A 19,017-nucleotide genomic window follows, 5' to 3' on the forward strand; every position below is an offset into this window, starting at 1 on the left:
GTGGAACACAACACCAGCAGGGATGCTAGGGTAGCAGGTGGAACACAACACCAGCAGGGATGCTACGGTAGCAGGTGGAACACAACACCAGCAGGGATGCTAGGGTAGCAGGTGGAACACAACGCCAACAGGGATGCTCGGGTAGCAGGTGGAACACAACACCAGCAGGGATGCTAGGGTAGCAGGTGGAACACAACACCAGCAGGGATGCTAGTGCGGCAGGTGTAAGTTATTCAGGTATACACAAATACATTTACAGGTGGAACAACACCAGGTGGGATGCTAGGGTAGCACATGGCTGGACAAACGTTTGCCAGCCATGCGCAGTAGTTCACGGCATCACCAGCAACCTCACAAAAAATCTTTCCCGTTATAGGAATGGCTGGCGAGGAGCCATTCATTTATCCCGGCAGTACCGCCGGGTTGTAATAAGGAAGACCTTAATCATAGATGCCATAAGGTTTATTTTACCTCAACATTTTCGCTTTATTATTGCTCGGGATGTTAATGCACTTGCGCGCCCAGACGCAAAATTATTCACTTAAGCTCAATTGAAAGAGACAGGTGGCTATTAATAACTGGAGATTATTGGATTGGCGTATATAAATTGATTGATTTTTAGATAATTCGTAGAGTTATTTGGTTTCTGGGTTATGGCAAGATAGGGAAAAGTGTGTTGTTGTGCCGTACGACGTGTGTTGGGTTGGGGGTGGGAGGCGGTGGCAGCGCCATGTGAGTGAGGTTCCTGGCTGTGTGTTTGGCGGGTGTTGGGGGTTTTAAACCCCTTTTCTTCTGTGATACCTGACTAGCTGAAGCATCCATCCTGCTGCCAATACCTCATATACTCACTGATGTTCCTTGTAACATCTCTTACACCTGACTTGCGTACTTCAGGTGAGTGGAATCGATACCTGAGCCGTCTCCAGCATGGACAAGTATTTCCTTTGTATTATTATTTTTACTGCACATTAATGGTTAACAGATGAAACAGTTTTAGTAATATTGGCGACATTTACTAAAGAAATATATGAACAATAAATGGGATAATAGTTTAAAAACTTAAAGATTGTGAGTGGAGAGAACTGGTTAGACAGCTTCAAGTGTCTCAAGATGGCCTTGACATCCTCGTCCAGCAGCTGTTTACACCGTCAAATTTGTCTGCGGAAGCTCTGAGCTGTAAGTTTAGTCAGGTATACATAAATACAGTTACATAAATTATTATATATAGCAGCATATGCGTAAAGAACCTAGGATAACCCAAAAAAGTCAGTGACTTATTTCCAGAGTATGTTACTACTGACGAGTTGGTGTTACGAGTCACTGATGAGTTTTGTCGTCAGTCACTGACGAGGTGTCGTCAGTCACTGACGAGGTGTCGTCAGTCACTGACGAGAAGGTGTCGTCAGTCACTGACGAGGTGTCGCCAGTCACTGACGAGGTGTCGTTAGTCACTGACGAGGTGTCGTCAGTCACTGACGAGGTGTCGTTAGTCACTGACGAGGTGTCGTTAGTCACTGACGAGGTGTCGTCAGTCACTGACGAGGTGTCGCCAGTCACTGACGAGGTGTCGCCAGTCACTGACGAGGTATCGTCAGTCACTGACTAGAAGGTGTCGTCAGTCACTGACGAGGTGTCGTCAGTCACTGACTAGAAGGTGTCGTCAGTCACTGACGAGATGACGTCAGTCACTGACAAGAAGGTGTCGTCAGTCACTGATGAGGTGTCAGTCACTGACGAGGTGTCGCCAGTCACTGACGAGGTGTCGTCAGTCATTGACGAGGTGTCGTCAGTCACTGACTAGAAGGTGTCGTCAGTCACTGACGAGGTGTCAGTCACTGACGAGGTGTCGTCAGTCACTGACGAGGTGTCAGTCACTGACGAGGTGTCGTCAGTCACTGACGAGGTGTCGTCAGTCACTGACGAGAAGGTGTCGTCAGTCACTGACGAGAAGGTGTCGTCAGTCACTGACGAGAAGGTGTCGTCAGTCACTGACGAGAAGGTGTCGTCAGTCACTGACGAGAAGGTGTCGTCAGTGATTGACGAGAAGATGTCGTCAATGACTGACGAGGTGTCGTCAGTGACTGACGAGGTGTCGTCAGTCACTGACGAGGTGTCGTCAGTCACTGACGAGGTGTCGTCAGTCACTGACGAGGTGTCGTCAGTCACTGACGAGAAGGTGTCGTCAGTCACTGACGAGAAGGTGTCGTCAGTCACTGACGAGGTGTCGTCAGTCACTGACGAGAAGGTGTCGTCAGTGATTGACGAGAAGATGTCGTCAATGACTGACGAGGTGTCGTCAGTGACTGACGAGGTGTCGTCAGTCACTGACGAGAAGGTGTCGTCAGTCACTGACGAGGTGACGTCAGTCACTGACAAGAAGGTGTCGTCAGTCACTGACGAGGTGTCGTCAGTCACTGACGAGGTGTCGTCAGTCACTGGCGAGGTGTCGTCAGTCATTGACGAGAAGGTGTCGTCAGTCACTGACGAGAAGGTGTCGTCAGTCACTGACGAGAAGGTGTCGTCAGTCACTGACGAGAAGGTGTCGTCAGTCACTGACGAGGTGTCGTCAGTGATTGACGAGAAGATGTCGTCAGTGACTGACGAGAAGGTGTCGTCAGTCACTGACGAGGTGACGTCAGTCACTGACAAGAAGGTGTCGTCAGTCACTGACGAGGTGTCGTCAGTCACTGACAAGGTGTCGTCAGTCACTGGCGAGAAGGTGTCGTCAGTCATTGACGAGAAGGTGTCGTCAGTCACTGACGAGGTGTCGTCAGTCACTGACGAGGTGTCGTCAGTCACTGACGGGGTGTCGTCAGTCACTGACGGGGTGTCGTCAGTCACTGACGAGGTGTCGTCAGTCACTGGCGAGGTGTCGTCAGTCGCTGACGAGGTGTCGTCAGTCACTGGCGAGGTGTCGTCAGTCACTGACGAGGTGTCAGTCACTGACGAGGTGTCGTCAGTCACTGACGAGAAGGTGTCGTCAGTCACTGACGAGGTGTCGTCAGTCACTGACGAGGTGTCGTCAGTCACTGGCGAGGTGTCGTCAGTCATTGACGAGACGGTGTCGTCAGTCACTGACGAGGTGTCGTCAGTCACTGACGAGGTGTCGTCAGTCACTGACGGGGTGTCGTCAGTCACTGACGAGGTGTCGTCAGTCGCTGACGAGGTGTCACTGACGAGGTGTCGTCAGTCACTGACGAGAAGGTGTCACTGACGAGGTGTCGTCAGTCACTGACGAGGTGTCGTCAGTCACTGACGAGGTGTCGTCAGTCACTGACGAGGCGTCGTCAGTCACTGACGAGGCGTCGTCAGTCACTGACGAGGTGTCAGTCACTGACGAGGTGTCGTCAGTCACCGACGAGAAGGTGTCGTCAGTCACTGACGAGGTGTCGTCAGTCACTGACGAGAAGGTGTCGTCAGTCGCTGACGAGGTGTCGTCAGTCACTGACGAGGTGTCGTCAGGCACTGATTAGATGTAGGTTTGTGAACAGCAGCTGTCCAAGGATGTAGCCTATTAAACGTTTTGCCCTCTGACGTGATTGCCTTGTCTCCTGATGATCAAACCAAATGCAAGATATGTGGCCAACTCTATGGTCACTATCTCGAACACTATGCACTTTATTGTCGAACTATTGAGGAATATAGAGACATTGTATAATAACCTATGTGATATGTCAAAATGTCTTATCAATGAAAATAGGATGCCAGATATATTAAGCAAATTTCCTAAATTTACTTTCATCTTAAGATAAGTCAACTGCAGATATAAATTCAGATATGTTTCTGTAAACCCTTTTGGAGCCTAGTTTCTAGGCCTTTAGTGTATCCATATACGTTTGCGCTACCGTCCACAGGATGGATGTAAGATGCACAATAAACTAGCCGTTTCCATGGCAAAATCAAATCAAGATCACATTGTTTCACGAGCAAATGACTAGTAAATCTTGCTAGCTTTTACACGTGCTTTTAATGTTTCATATTCGTTCAGTATCCCACACAGGGAGGTTCTTTGATGCCTGAGAGGGCACTTGATGCTAACCTCCCTTTCCTTGGATCGAACTTGATTGCCTCCCATTCCTCGGACGCTGTATGATCTATGCGAGTGACATGACTTAATACAGATCTACCTAAGTTAAGGTCTAAATCAAGGTCTGATTTGCATGCACCATCTACCAAACAGAAAATAGGCTTACCTATTTGTGATTACCTGTTTCTAGGTACTGAGAGGAACTAAGGCTTTGGTATCCCGTCTGCAGTATCTAGTCTGTTGTAACTTTTTTTAAAGCTTCCACTGGTTGAAGCATTTAACACCATGTAATCTGTTCAAGTGACAGATGCGTCAATACTTATTCGTAGTTACAGGAGCAGAACTATGCTCATGGTTTTGTGTCTTCGGAGATTAGTTAATAAATTACGTTAATAAATTGCTTAACAAGTTTGTGAAGTAATTTATTAACGTTTCCAGTGGATGCAATGTAAATTACAAATAGCGGAGGTTACTGGCTAGTAGTCCAAGATTTCAACTGTCTCGGTATTTGGTGAGCATACCCGTGGCATTGTCAGGCCCAGCAGCAGTTGCCATAGTATACCCGCGGCATCGTTAGGACCAGCAGCAGTTCCCATAGTATACCAGCGGCATCGTCACGACCAGTAGTAGTTGCCATGTCATAACCGCGGCATCATCAGGACCAGCAGCAGGAGGGAGACTGCAGCAGTCGTGTCTGGGTACCCTTGACAGCTTCACCACTGTCAATGGGGTATAACTGCGTAACTAGTGTCGACGTCTAGACAACAACAATTTAAAAGCTCAAATGAAGTTGGCAGAATCAACTTTTCAGCAGATCCTAACCTTCAAGATTGTCCTTGTTCCAAGTAATTGGAGCTATCGTTACCTGGAGGTTATTCCGGGGATCAACGCCCCCGCGGCCCGGTCCATGACCAGGCCTCCCGATGGATCAGGGCCTGATCAACTAGGCTGTTACTGCTGGCCGCACGCAGTCCAACGTACGAGCCACAGCCCGGCTGATCCGGCACTGACTTTAGGTATCTGTCCAGCTCTCTCTTGAAGGCAGCCAGGGGTTTATTGGTACATAAGTGTGTATACGGCGCGCACAAGACAAACTAACTTTCCTGTAGTCATCTTTACTACAGGAGGGCCCTGCTTTACAGAGCTTCGATTTACATTTGGTAAAACAGCGGTTTTCACTTATACTCATTTTTCATTTATTCATACTTCCTACGATAAATATATTCACCACTTACTATAAGCTAAGGACAAAAATATTTTAAGGCAAGTAATGTGTGTACTGTATATGCATTTTTTAGGCCTAGCTTTATTACTTAATGTATGATAGTGTAAACGTTATCAGGCTTTTATATTCATTTGAAAGTGAAAAAAAGTTATGATTCACATTACAGCTATTTTAGCTTTAGAGTGGTAGCCCTGAACCAAACCTGCTCTATAAGCGGGGCCTGAATGTGTTTGTAAACACGGTAACCAGAGCCTTATAGTGACATTCTCCATTCAAAACATTACCACAAAGAGGAACAGTGGATGGTGTAAAGCTAACGGTGGTCTAAGACACTGCTCACGATAGCAAAATGTCCGCTCCACTGAAAAAAAAAGATATTCTAGATTTGAATTTTTGAAAGAAATCAGGTAAGTCATTCACAAGTTATCATGGAACTAATATCCCAATTTATTCAATTAAAAAAAAATTACAATTTAGGTCATACACAGCCCAACACTAATTCAGGCCTTTTAATACGAAACTGAAGAGGCATTGTTTTATCTCGGATAGCCCAGCAGTCTATAATACACCAGTACATTAAGTTTGAATCCGCTTGGAAGTTGCATTAAGTCAACATTGATGGTAGAAACCATTTGGATGAGGATTCAGAATTTGTCATATGAAAACCGGTATACACACAAATAACCCGCACATAAAAGAGAGAAGCTTACGACGACGTTTCGGTCCGACTTGGACCATTTACAAAGTCACACCGTGTGACTTTGTAAATGGTCCAAATCGGACCGAAACGTCGTCGTAAGCTTCTCTCTTTTATGTGCGGGTTATTTGTGTGTCGTTCCAGTCACGGTATTGTGCCTTTTTTTGTTATTTAAAACCGGTATCTCAGTTCTCCCAGTTTCTTCATTAAAAGAGGAAAATTGGGATCTACACATGAGAAAACCAGTCCAAACTTTCCACACATTTTTTTACAATGGTTGTGAAGGTACATGTATTCACTGTGTAGATTTAAACCCTGGATAAGCTTATCAAGTCAAGCACTAACATATTTCTGATCACAAGCGACAGTCTCGTTTTTTTCCATGGAAATGAATTTGTTTAACATAATTGGCATATTAAAGCTTACACAATCAACAGCAGAAGTTTGAAGTCGACTAGAAGATGCATTCTCCAGTTAGATTAAAACAAAATTTACTCCTACACAGCCTAATCCCAAAAAGAAACTTTTCAGTTATTTCATAGACGCATCAGCCATTAATGTTAAGAAATGTTTTGATTTAATCGAGAAGCACTAAACCCGTAGGGAGCTACATAGCGCCTGGGGAACGGGAGGTATTCAGATTCAATCCATGGAAGGAGAGGATAAGTCCAATTCCTTGGCTCAGTAGCCTTTCACCACCATCAAGGTTATTTAATGCATAATAATACTATACCATTTCAAGATTAAAAGTGGGAAAATGACACCTATACACTCCATTAACTAAAGGATGACACACACTACTCTTCTCCCAGCTAACTTAAAAATCGGCTATAAGAATGTTTTATAATTTTGTCAAGCAATCCATACTCAACCTGTGAGCGGTAGTTATAACGATTAGTCACATAATTGGTCCAGGGACATGAAAGGACAAAGGTGACTCGTCATCCAGTACTTGAGGGAGAGAGAGAGAGAGAATGAGGGAGTAAGTTGAGTTTCGTATACCCTACCTGTGAGAAGGTAGCCGGTTGCAGTCTCACCAGGATCGAGTCTCGTCTGGACTAGCACCTGTGGGAGTGTTTTATGAACCCTGCATGAGAACCGTAGCGGGTTGTGGCCTCAGCAGGACGGCGTCTCGAGACGTCCGGATCAGTGGTCGGTGTACTAGAGGGCAAGATTGAGTTTCATCGGAAAGAATTCCAGAATTTTCAAGATTATACTCACGGTGAAGCGCTAAGCCCGTGGAAAAGGAGGTGGTTTTATCTGATGAATTAGAGGATAAAAAAGCCCTTAACCAGCATCGAGGGACATTCCCTTGAAGGACAAACACACATGGATTTAGGTTTACATATTGTCTAATTTCTTAAATGGAAGAATGTAGCAAAACTGTAAAAGCAGAAAAAAAAATCAGGAAGCACCTCGGATCAACAGTTGCACAAATGAACAGTTAAACCTGTAATAAATTCCCCTTAAGCCATTAAACAGTTGAACTGACCAGACAAGAAAATACCCTTGACCTTATAATCACAAATAACTAGGATCTAATACGGGACAAAGTTGTCAGATACAGCAATCTCGGACCATAATCTCCCCAAGGAAGGTTCCTTGATGTTGGTGAGGGGCTCTTGAACTAGGGAATTGGATATGTGCTCCAGTTCCCTGAATTAAACTTGAATACCTTCCACATCCCCCCACAGGCGCTGTATAATCCTACGTGTTTAGCACTTCCCCCATGATTATAATAATCGGACCATAATCTAATCGAAATTCAGATCTGCAGGCGCATTAGCCCAGAGGAGCAAAACAATTGGTCATGAAATAGTTTTCGACAAATTCATTTTTAACAAGATAAACAGTAACTGGGATCCTGAGTGAACTTCATGAAAACTTTATAGTTTAAGATCATTGAATCCGCACTAGTCTAGATGGAAAGTGACAGTGAACCAAAAAGCCCGAATAAAGTAAAATTCAGTGAAGACAATAGCATGACATGACATTCTGAACTGAGAGGCTTATGGTAGGTGGCTGTTCCGAGTTAAGGCTTGTGGAAGGTATCTACTCAGCTATGAGACTTGCGGTAGGTTTGTTCTGAGCTGTGGAACTCATGCTAGGTCTCTGTTCTGTCTTGTGGGAGTGGACCAAGTGGGAGTAGACACGATAAGCGTAGTCCGAGTGGGAGTAGAGGTGGGCTAAAACCGGTTCAAGAGGTTCTGTTGGGTAGAAGTGTGTTGGGGAAGGAGGATACTAAGTATTAAGCAGCGTGTCCTTCCAGGTGAGTTCTGTGTCCTTCCTGCTGGCGATGGCCATGATTGTTATTGTCCAGGGTGCGAGATGTTGAAATTCGGGACAACTGCAATGGCATTTGGTTTTAATCAGTTTCTTTGTAATCGCAGCGTCTGTTGCAACAATGATGTTTGATCACAGTCTGTGTTGTCGTTAGACTGCAAACATTGGAAGTCAGCCTGTAAGACTGATATATATATATATATATATATATATATATATATATATATATATATATATATATATATATATATATATCAATATATATATATATATATATATATATATATATATATATATATATATATATATATATATATATATATATATGATTTGTGTGTATATTAATAGACAATATTATTTAAATTTATTAGCACTGTATGCCTATAACAAGGGCTCTTAATTTAAGGAATTACATCAACCTTCCACTTTCTTGGCTCAAATCTGATTGCCTTTCATCCACCAGGTGTTGTATAATCCATACGGATTTAGTACTAGTCTACATTTTTAATATAGCTCATTGCTCATTTCGGCCACAGCTAAACTAAAATTGCTTATGGAAAAACGGAAATTGGCTTTATTGGGTTACCCGAGGTTAAAGATACACAATGTTCCATGATGCTTAACAATTCGCACACAGGTGAAATTATTTACAAACATTATCTCTCAGTCCACAGCAGAATTCGAACCTACACACACTGCATCACAGTACGTAGTACCTTCCCCACTCGGTAGATCCACTGTTCTATACATGAATGCCCGTGACATCTAGGATCGTCAAAACCATCGTAAAAAATAAAACGTTTGTAAAGCCATATGTAGATTGTTCTAAATGAACACCGGCATGATTTTAGGTTAGTTACATCAGTTGTAGCGCTGATTGACTCGTCACCATTTAGCGTTTTTTTTTAAATTTAATAATAGTGATTAAAAGGGCTTGAAAAAGTTTATTAGCCCAATAATAACCCATCAAAGCCAAGTAATGATATATTTCCTCATAGGGGGGAAGGGGGGATCCGTAATAAAATGAAATAATATTATTTAGCTTTGTTGAGTTGTTTGGGGGTAAAATAAAAACAAAATTTTTATGTCGGTGCTTGTCGCCCACCATACCCCTCCCCCCACCCTTCCCCTGGCGGGTCCCTCCTCCAGTTCTGGCAGCTGTTGTAGACACTTGTTCCACGTATTTATAATTATTATTATTATTATAGTTAGATTGCGATGTATCAGTTCATGCTCTCAAGAATTGTAATTCGAAATTAACTCGCGTTATTTGTGTTACTGTGTATTATATATTAATTGCAAATGAGAGCAAAACTATGGTTAAAATACCGTTGGAAGGATGCAGGGGAAGGGTGTATATGCAAACCCACGCGTGTGGCTGCGGTCGTTTGTGGTCTGAAAAGATCTCTTGAGCATAACCAACCCGCATTGAAAGACCCACAAAGAGCCTTTCACCACTGCCATTCATTGTATTACAGAGTCACATGGGCGGGTTGTGAATAATTTGAGTTTCTGTTGATGGATATATATATATATATATATATATATATATATATATATATATATATATATATATATATATATTATATATATATATATATATATATATATATATATATATATATATATATATATATATATATATATATATATATATATATATGAAGTGCGATAAGTTGGGTGTTCAGGAGTGGGAGTCGTGAATGACGGACGTATGAAGAAAGTATGTTTAACAAACGCTCTCACTTCGTATTCTTCCGGTTGTTTTATACTCTTGTTCTTTTTTTTTTTAATTCTTAAAGTTTTCCATAGTGAAGTAGCTGAACTTTGTCCTCATTGAACATTATTATTTTCTGTAGTCCACTGGCAATTCTGGCCACTATCAATATGAATGCCAATGGATGCTCATACAAATTCTTATATAGTCTACAAAGGATGATACAGTGCTGTGACTTATGTCTTTATATCGGATAAGAAAATGAGAAAAAGAATCAGGTTGAGTACCGTGCTTTTAACTGCAGCCTCTTGATTTTTTTAAGTGATCTTAAGGGACACACACGTTATAGGCACAAAATTGTATATTATGTAGATTTAATTTAAGATAAGGTAATAAAATCACTGACTTATTTCTGATCAGATGAGACATTCTCCAATTATTTCATAGAAACCAATTTGAGTAATAAAATTGGCATGTTAATACACAGTCTAAAATTATGGCGAAGCTTTGATTTAGGAAATACAGCAAACTAAAAGATGCAATCTCTGTTGCAAAGAATCCAAGAAAATGTGCGCTTACACAGCCTATAACCGAAAAAGAAGTTTAATCCATTTTATGCGATTCACTGGCTATTAAGTATTGTTGCAGCTCAGAAATGTTTTAATCAGAGGAAAGCACTAAACCCATACGGATCGTACAGTTCCTTGGATCAAGAGCCTCACCATCATCAAGGGACCCCCTCTGAGGAAGCATAATCCAGTTACTTAATTAAAAATATTTTACCATTTCGAGATTAAAAGTGGAAAAATGGTACACACACCATTAACAATAACAATTTTCTAGGTAAGATACACGAGTGATGAACACTCCGAAGTCCCTCCAGTAGATAAAGTTATGGATACTACCTTATCTATAAGGTGTATCTTCCATTAAATATTGAAGCCGTTCAGAGAAGGTAGACTTAAAATTTATTAAACATGCTTTAACGGGAATAACAATTTCACACTATTTTACTCATAAAATTGGCAAATGCTTATACGCATACTTCAGTTTCAATATATTATCGTAGTATAGGAGGCAACTTTTTTTAACCTTTGAAGCCAGGCAGTAGAGACTTTTAAAGTTATTGGATCAATACCAGGAAGGTGGGAATGGGTTTTACAGCTTTGGTCATAGGGTATCTACGAGGTGCTATCAAAAAGTTTCCGTACTCGAATTTTCGCGCGCTTCCTGGGTGAAATATAGTAGTGGCGTATATGACGCTGCTTAGTACACTGCTTTTTGAAGTAGCTTGGCGAGTTTCAATGCGGTCGGTCATTCCGTTGAGTTTAGATGGGCAGTTTTTGTCATGTCAGTACCTTGTTGCTATTTTCTTGTGTAACAGAATGGAGTCATTGAAAGAACAGTGTTGCCCTATGAAATTGTGTTTCAAGCTCGGTCAAACGGCAAGTGAAACTCACAAAATGCTTTTGGCCACGAAGCAATGGGTCGGATACAGCGTTTTGAATGACTTTCTCGATTCACAGCAGGACAAACGTCAGTTGATTGATGAACGCTCTGGTCGTCCATTAACGTCAAAAACAGATGCCAACATTGAAAAACAACATAGCGGTCCTTCCCCAGTATCCCTACTCCCTAGGTCTAACCCTCTGTGACTTTTTCCTTTCAAAAATTAAAAAGGGCATGCAAGGGACGGCGTTCTAACAACGTGGAGATTAAAGCAAAATCATAGGCATAGCCTCCCAAGGAGACTACTTTGAACCAGACAGCTTCAACTAGGTGATTAAGTAAGCCTATACATTTTTTCGCGGTAGTCCGGGAACTTTTTGATAGCACCACATTCAAATGCCAATTGTTGCATGAATCTTGCCCTAAATACTGTACAGCAGCTCGGAAAATTTGAGGCTAATAGGATGAGGCCTTCTTATGTTGTAAAAGAAATAATAAACTTATAATGAAAAGGGTATATAATGCTGACAAGTTGATGAGTGAGACACATGTACAGCTGTTGGGTATCTTCAGTGTTGAAACTTTTCGCCTACGCAGTAGGCTTCTTCAGTCAAATACAGAGGAGAATAAATTGGAGAAGGCAGGAGTAATGGCGAAATAAAGATGATGTAATAAGTCCATAAAAACTGTTTCTCCAAGGTTGATGGACTGATTGCATCATCTTTACCTTGCCATTACTGCTGTCTATGTTTTATTCGCTGCTGTATTTGACTGAAGAAGCCTACCGCGTAAGCGAAGCATTTTAACAATAAAATAACCCTACAGCAGCACATGTCTTACTCCAAACAAAAACGAAAAGTTTGAGAAAGAATGAAAAAGAAAATTCAGTCAAGCACTTAAAGGTCCCTTTTTTGGGGATATAATAATAATAATTGTGGAAAATTACATTTATCTATATGTAACGCATTATGTGCATAACAGTAAATAACAGATAATTATTATTTATCAATGTTACATAGACAAGTAGGAGTTTGGGACACCTAGGTCGCAAAAAATGTCCCCCTTCGATACCTACCAGTCATATCCACAAGTTGCTCTGGACCTATTAATTAAATGAAATATACATCACCAGGAATGCTGGTAAATATATAAATTTGTGGACTGTATATTAAAATTAAAAAAGGATTATAGTATATACACACATTTATATAACAGAAGGAGAATATATCTTAATCATAACACTCACCAATTTGACTGGAGATTAATGTGTATCATACTCAGAAAACCTCACTGTCTATGAAAATAACACTGGCCAGGTTACTACATAAGACTTATCTGAGGTTCCTGGAGCTGTCTTGTCCAGTCGCCTGATATCTCAAGTTATGCAGGAATGCACATCCAACAATTTCGTCTCCTATTTGAGAGGTGTCAGCCCAATTTTAACCTCTAGAGCACGAAAATTCTTCCCATTACACCAACGCTTCTAATCCAAATTCAAACAAAATGGCGACCGACCTCCCCAGCCGCAGGTTTCCCATTTTCGATAACATACTTCTTTTAAAAATACAATATAGGGCATCTATTTACCTTTAAATTACCGTATTTCCGGAAAATATATACAGTATTTTTCACAATAATAATAATAATAATAATATTACTACTACTACTACTACTACTACTACTAATAATAATAATAATAATAATAATAACAACACCATGGTGACATTGTTACCATGATAATGTCACCTGTCCCTATAATAAGAAATTTAAAGACTACAGCTGTTTAACAAAGAAGAAAAAATTCTTGTTTTAGTCTTAGATAGAAATACACTAGGAACACGCTGACGACCTCGACGCTCTTCATACACAGTAAAACAGTGTGAGGTGCCTCGTTCACATGCACTACCGCAGTGTATTCCAATGTGACCAGACTTCTACTTATGACGAAGGTTTGAAAATTACGAAAGTAGAGGATTGGGAAAGCTGCCACTATTCTCTAGGTGAGATTATCATTGTATCCTTGGGGAGGAAGTCAGGTTTGATGCGAGGGAGCGGAAGATTAAGAGCCCTTCGCCTGTATCAAGACCTATTTGTAGGAATTCATTGTGCTCAGGCCGTAATCTGTGTTGTAACAGTGAGTCACCCCCCTGGAAAGGAACTGGACCTGCCTTCCCTTTCCTTGAATCGAACCAGAATGCCTATCCTCAGGTGCTGTATGACCCATAATAATAATAATATTTATACTTCAGCTTTTGTAATACCAAAAATACCGGATTTTAAATTCGGTGTCGATAATAAGTGTAATTTTGATACTACTACTACTACTACTACTACTACTACTACTACTACTACTACTACTACTACTACTACTACTACTAATAATAATAATAATAATAATAATAATAATAATAATAATAATAATAGTGTACGATAACAAGCTTCGCATCTCAGTGAGAAAACAGCTTTGGCGTTCCAGTTGTTGCTGCTTGTCACAACGGTTAACACAGGTTGTTTGCAGAGGTTTACAAGTAGTTATTGCGGTGTCTAACGCAGTAATGGCCGGTTTGGCCCTGTGGTATGCCACCCTCCAGGATGCGACCTGCAACATTCGATTATTTCTATGATGCCTATTTACTGCTAGTTAAACGGGCAGCAGGTTTAAGGAGACATGTCCGTATCTCTCGCATTGCCTGGAGATCGAACCCGATTTTTTCGGTTGTAAACGGAACCCTATGACCGCTGAGCTACAAGTCACTTGCATAATTTATGATTCTCTTCCAGATAGGATAGAGAGGTGTGTTCAGTAAATATTTCCTTTTTTTTTTAGATGATGGCGAGTTTAGTAAAGGCTTATTGTTAATTATAGTTTTTAGTAATTGTCTCTCTCGCCACCCTGCCTACATTGTTACAACACCCCCCTCCCCCCTTCCGACTCACTTCACCCACCTACTTCCACCGTCACACATCACACCCTTTTCCCCACTCTCTCCCACATGCTCCAACGCTCTTGCACGTGCACACTTTCATTGGTGACCATGTCCGTAAGTCTAGGGGCGGCAGGGAAGGACGTTTATTTTATTCGTTAGAGAAAAGTTTTGATGAGGGGTGTTGGTCATTGGAGTTCAGGTTATTTGACCGAGGTCTTCTACTGAAGTCTCTCAACTTAGGCTGATATAATTCGTCACTCTTGTATAGGCCTTATCGTGCGTGATGGAATGCGACAGGGAACCATAGATAGCTTTGTACCCACTTTGTAACTGTCATGCAGAATAGGGTAGCAGAACAGTGCTGGTGTCTTTTTTTTTTTTTAATGAAAAGAAACTGCTTCATCCAATAAACAATTTATAGTGTGTTTCTGATTAGCAGTAATCTAAAACCAAGAATAACGCATAAGTGTTCGCAATGAAGCTAATAAAATTTTTGACTTCATATCAAGAAGTATACATAATAGGAGTTCTTACGTTACTTCAGTTTTATATGTTCTTGGTAAGGCCTCATTCAGATTATGCTGCACAGTTCAGGTCTCATTATATAAGGGACATTAATGCTAGCCAACATACAAAGAAGGATGATGAAGTTGAGTCCATTTATCAGAAACATTTCCTACGAGGATAGACTGGACAGGCGTAGAATTAGGGGAAGTGATCGAAGTAAACAAATGGAAGACAGGAATAAATAGATATAAAAAGACTTAACGTGCAGAAAATATCTAACCAAGACGGCTCGTAGCAGTGGGTTTGTTTGGAAAAAATCTAGATTAAGTTTTCTGCATATGAGCTCGCCACAAAATAAATATATGTACTTTGAGAAAATATTTTAATTCGAGTATTAGTCAGTGTATCCTTGACAAATATTTTGATACCTTCAAGTAATGTTCCTTGATGCTGGCCGCTTCCTTGGATCAAACCTAATCCCCATCCATTCACCAGGCTCTCTAATGATCCTTAGGGGTTTATCAGCTCCTATGGGTACAACAAAAACAATAATAATAATTATAGGGGTTTATCCTCCCCACGAATACAACAGCAACAACAACAACAATAATAATAATAGTATGTTAGTACGTGGCATTATGAAAGAGAAAGGAGTAATCAGGCATAATTAGCCCTTCATCAGCGGACTTGAATGGTATAATGCGGCACAAGTAGCTTATTCAAACATTTATATTATGCAGCCACAGTTTAACATTTCATTATATTTATACATCAGCTTTTGTAATTTAAAAAATACCGGATTATAAATTCGGTGTAGATAATAAGTGTAAATTAGTTAATTGAGGGCTTGGGGGGCGGGGGGCACGCAGAAGCCTCGTGCTGGCCAGGAGACGACCTACAGGAGCCAGAGAAAGTGTGTTAGCGGTTGTCAAAGATGTTCATAGACACGTGGCGCCTCTTAAAATATATTTGTATGATAATTGTACTTATGTGTACCTGTGCCTAAATAAATTTACTTAACCTGCGTCCACCACTTCCTCTTCGACGTTATTCCATTTCCTGACCACTCTGAGACTTAGCAGTGCCCCCGAGCACTTGTTTCCCGCCTCTCAAACCGCCTATCCTAAGCTAACCTATCGGTTTTTCTGAGTATTTTGTATGTTGTGTCTTCCTTGAGTCTTCTGTCTTCCAATGTCGTTAGATTGAATTCCGTTAGCCTTTCTTCGTGGCTTTTACCCCTTATATAGCTCTGGGGCTAGTACATACCTGAACAATTTCTCCAGTTTCTTAACATTTCTTTTTTTTTAGATGCGGGTTCCATGCCGGTACTGCATATTCCAAGCTGAAACATGTAATGACCCTGAATGACTATTGAGATTCCTGAAGGCTACTCCTGGATTTGCCAGACAGTTGATGTGAGCCTCTGGCGATATGCTAGGCACTATGCTCGCCCCTTGGGCTTTCTCGGGTCTGCAGCTTCTGTCCCCCGAGTCTATACTCCGTGACTGTTTTTCTGGCTATTTCCCCAGTGTTTATAACCTTGCATTTGCTGGTACTGAATTCATGCAGCTACTTGTCCGACCAATCTTGCAGGTTGCCCAGATCAATTTGCAACTTTTTCCTATTCTCATCTGTTTTTATTCTCAGGTATCCATTTGACTCAGTCCCGTTTGGTATGTCATTCACATAAGCCAGATATAGTGCTAGTCTTGATACTATCATTGTGAAACCCTGCTAGTTAAACTTCCCCCATTCTGACATCTGTTCTTGGACAAACATTCTGCTTCCTTTCCCTAGGATACCCTTTGATCCACTGAAATACGGTCTCAGTTATTCCTGCATGTACCTCAAGGTTTTGCCCGTCTCGTGTGAGGTACAGTATTATATGTTTTCTTGCAGTCTAAGAAAACGCAATCCACCCGTCCCTCTACCTCTCCTGTCTCATTTCCGAAAGACAGGATTTGCCAGCTCTGAACCTGTATTAATTATAGTTTATGAAACTACCCTCCAAGTACTGTACCTTTTGATCATTTCAGTATTACCTTGCATTGTATGTATGTCTGTATTTCAGTGTTTCCTTTATATCGCCTTTCTTAATTATAGGGACTATATTCGCTGTCTTCTAGATCTCTGGCAACTGTCCCATGTCGATTGATTTATTGTAGATCTTAGATAGTGGTTCAGACAATACCTCTGCTCCCTCTAACAGAGTCCATGGTGACTCCATGTCACGTCTCATTGCCTTTAATGTATCCAGCTCTGTCTTTTTTTTTTACTTCTTCTCCTGTTGTGTGTATGGTGTCCAGTATCTGTCAGTGTACCCTTTTCCCTAGGCTTTCTGCCCGTTTCTTTAAAACATTCGTTCAACACTTTGGAGACTTGTCAGTTGATTATTACTGTCGCCTTTCTGCGACAGTGAAACGAGTTTGCTGCTATGTCATTCTCAGATTGTGGCCAGTCTCTCTCACTTACATATTCGTTTCTACCTAATCTGTTGACATCTCTGTTCTCAGCTGTCCTTCGCTTTCTAGAACATAAGAAAGAAGAAACACTTCATCAGGCCTACTGGCCCATGCTAGGCAAGCTTTTCACTTTATTATACTACTATTTTTTTCCTCTCTCTTTGCATCTGGGTGAACCAAAGACTCTGTGTCTACTTACCTTTTCTTCTGGTCTGAAGTCCTCTACCTTCCGGCACCTTTCATCTAGATACTTCATCATTTCATCCACTGACTTAATCCTCTGCATTCAGGAATTCCCTGATCACTAAAGTTCCCTCTTCAAAAGTCTGGCTTCTGACGCCCTTCACCAAAGTTCTTTCCTTTAGTTCCACAAGGTATTCGGTTTGTGTGTTTTAGTTACCGGTTGTCAAAGGCACTTGTCGATAGACACTTGGCATGTTGTGTAGATGGGGTATTAATTTGTGCGTTAGTTATCACCTGTCAAAAGCTTATCGAATAACACTCGGTCTGTACTCACATGTATGTAGTTGCAGAGGTCGGGTCACAGCTCCTGACCCCGCCTCTTTGCTGGTCGCTACTAGGTTAGGTTAACCTTATCGTACCTCTTCTTAAAGCTCTGTATGGATTCGGCTTCTACTGTTACTCTCCAGATTGTTGCACTTACTGACAACTCTAAGGCTGAAGAAATACATCTTAGCAGCCTAATGGCTCAGCTAAGTTTTCAATAGTTGTGCCCTCGTGTTCCTATGTGTGTGTGTGTGTACTCACCTAGTTGTACTCACCTAGTTGAGGTTGCGGGGGTCGAGTCCGAGCTCCTGGCCCCGCCTCTTCACTGATCGCTACTAGGTCACTCTCCCTGAGCCGTGAACTTTATCATACCTCTGCTTAAAGCTATGTATGGATCCTGCCTCCACTACATCACTTCCCAAACTATTCCACTTACTGACTACTCTGTGGCTGAAGAAATACTTCCTAACATCCCTGTGATTCATCTGTGTCTTCAGCTTCCAACTGTGTCCCCTTGTTACTGTGTCCAATCTCTGGAACATCCTGTCTTTGTCCACCTTGTCAATTCCTCTCAGTATTTTGTGTGTCGTTATCATGTCCCCCCTATCTCTCCTGTCCTCCAGTGTCGTCAGGTTGATTTCCCTTAACCTCTCCTCGTAGGACATACCTCTTAGCTCTGGGACTAGTCTTGTTGCAAACCTTTGCACTTTTTCTAGTTTCTTTACGTGCTTGGCTAGGCGTGGGTTCCAAACTGGTGCCGCATACTCCAATATGGGCCTAACGTACACGGTGTACAGGGTCCTGAATGATTCCTTATTAAGATGTCGGAATGCTGTTCTGAGGTTTGCTAGGCGCCCATATGCTGCAGCAGTTATTTGGTTGATGTGCGCTTCAGGAGATGTGCCTGGTGTTATACTCACCCCAAGATCTTTTTCCTTGAGTGAGGTTTGTAGTCTCTGGCCCCCTAGACTGCACTCCGTCTGCGGTCTTCTTTGCCTTTCCCCAATCTTCATGACTTTGCACTTGGTGGGATTGAACTCCAGGAGCCAATTGCTGGACCAGGTCTGCAGCCTGTCCAGATCCCTTTGTAGTTCTGCCTGGTCTTCGATCGAGTGAATTCTTCTCATCAACTTCACGTCATCTGCAAACAGGGACACCTCAGAGTCTATTCCTTCCGTCATGTCGTTCACAAATACCAGAAACAGCACTGGTCCTA

The 19,017-nt window shown here is 41.7% G+C and overlaps 1 protein-coding gene across 3 annotated transcripts in view; it reads left to right on the forward strand.

Annotated features, from left to right (window-relative positions):
- Positions 1–713: 713 nt before the first annotated feature.
- The window catches only part of TTLL15 (tubulin tyrosine ligase-like 15), a 44,891-nt gene continuing 26,587 nt past the window's right edge, over positions 714–19,017 (forward strand). For 2 of the 3 annotated variants that reach the window (XM_053787222.2, XM_053787224.2), the window contains exon 1: positions 714–894. The gene's annotated coding sequence lies outside the window, so the exon portion shown is untranslated. Of the gene's footprint in view, positions 895–1,043; positions 1,177–19,017 lie in introns of those variants that run through there. The other variant, XM_053787223.2, reaches the window with a different exon arrangement.

This window comes from Cherax quadricarinatus, chromosome 48, assembly GCF_038502225.1.
Source record: "Cherax quadricarinatus isolate ZL_2023a chromosome 48, ASM3850222v1, whole genome shotgun sequence".
Classification (NCBI taxonomy): domain Eukaryota; kingdom Metazoa; phylum Arthropoda; class Malacostraca; order Decapoda; family Parastacidae; genus Cherax; species Cherax quadricarinatus.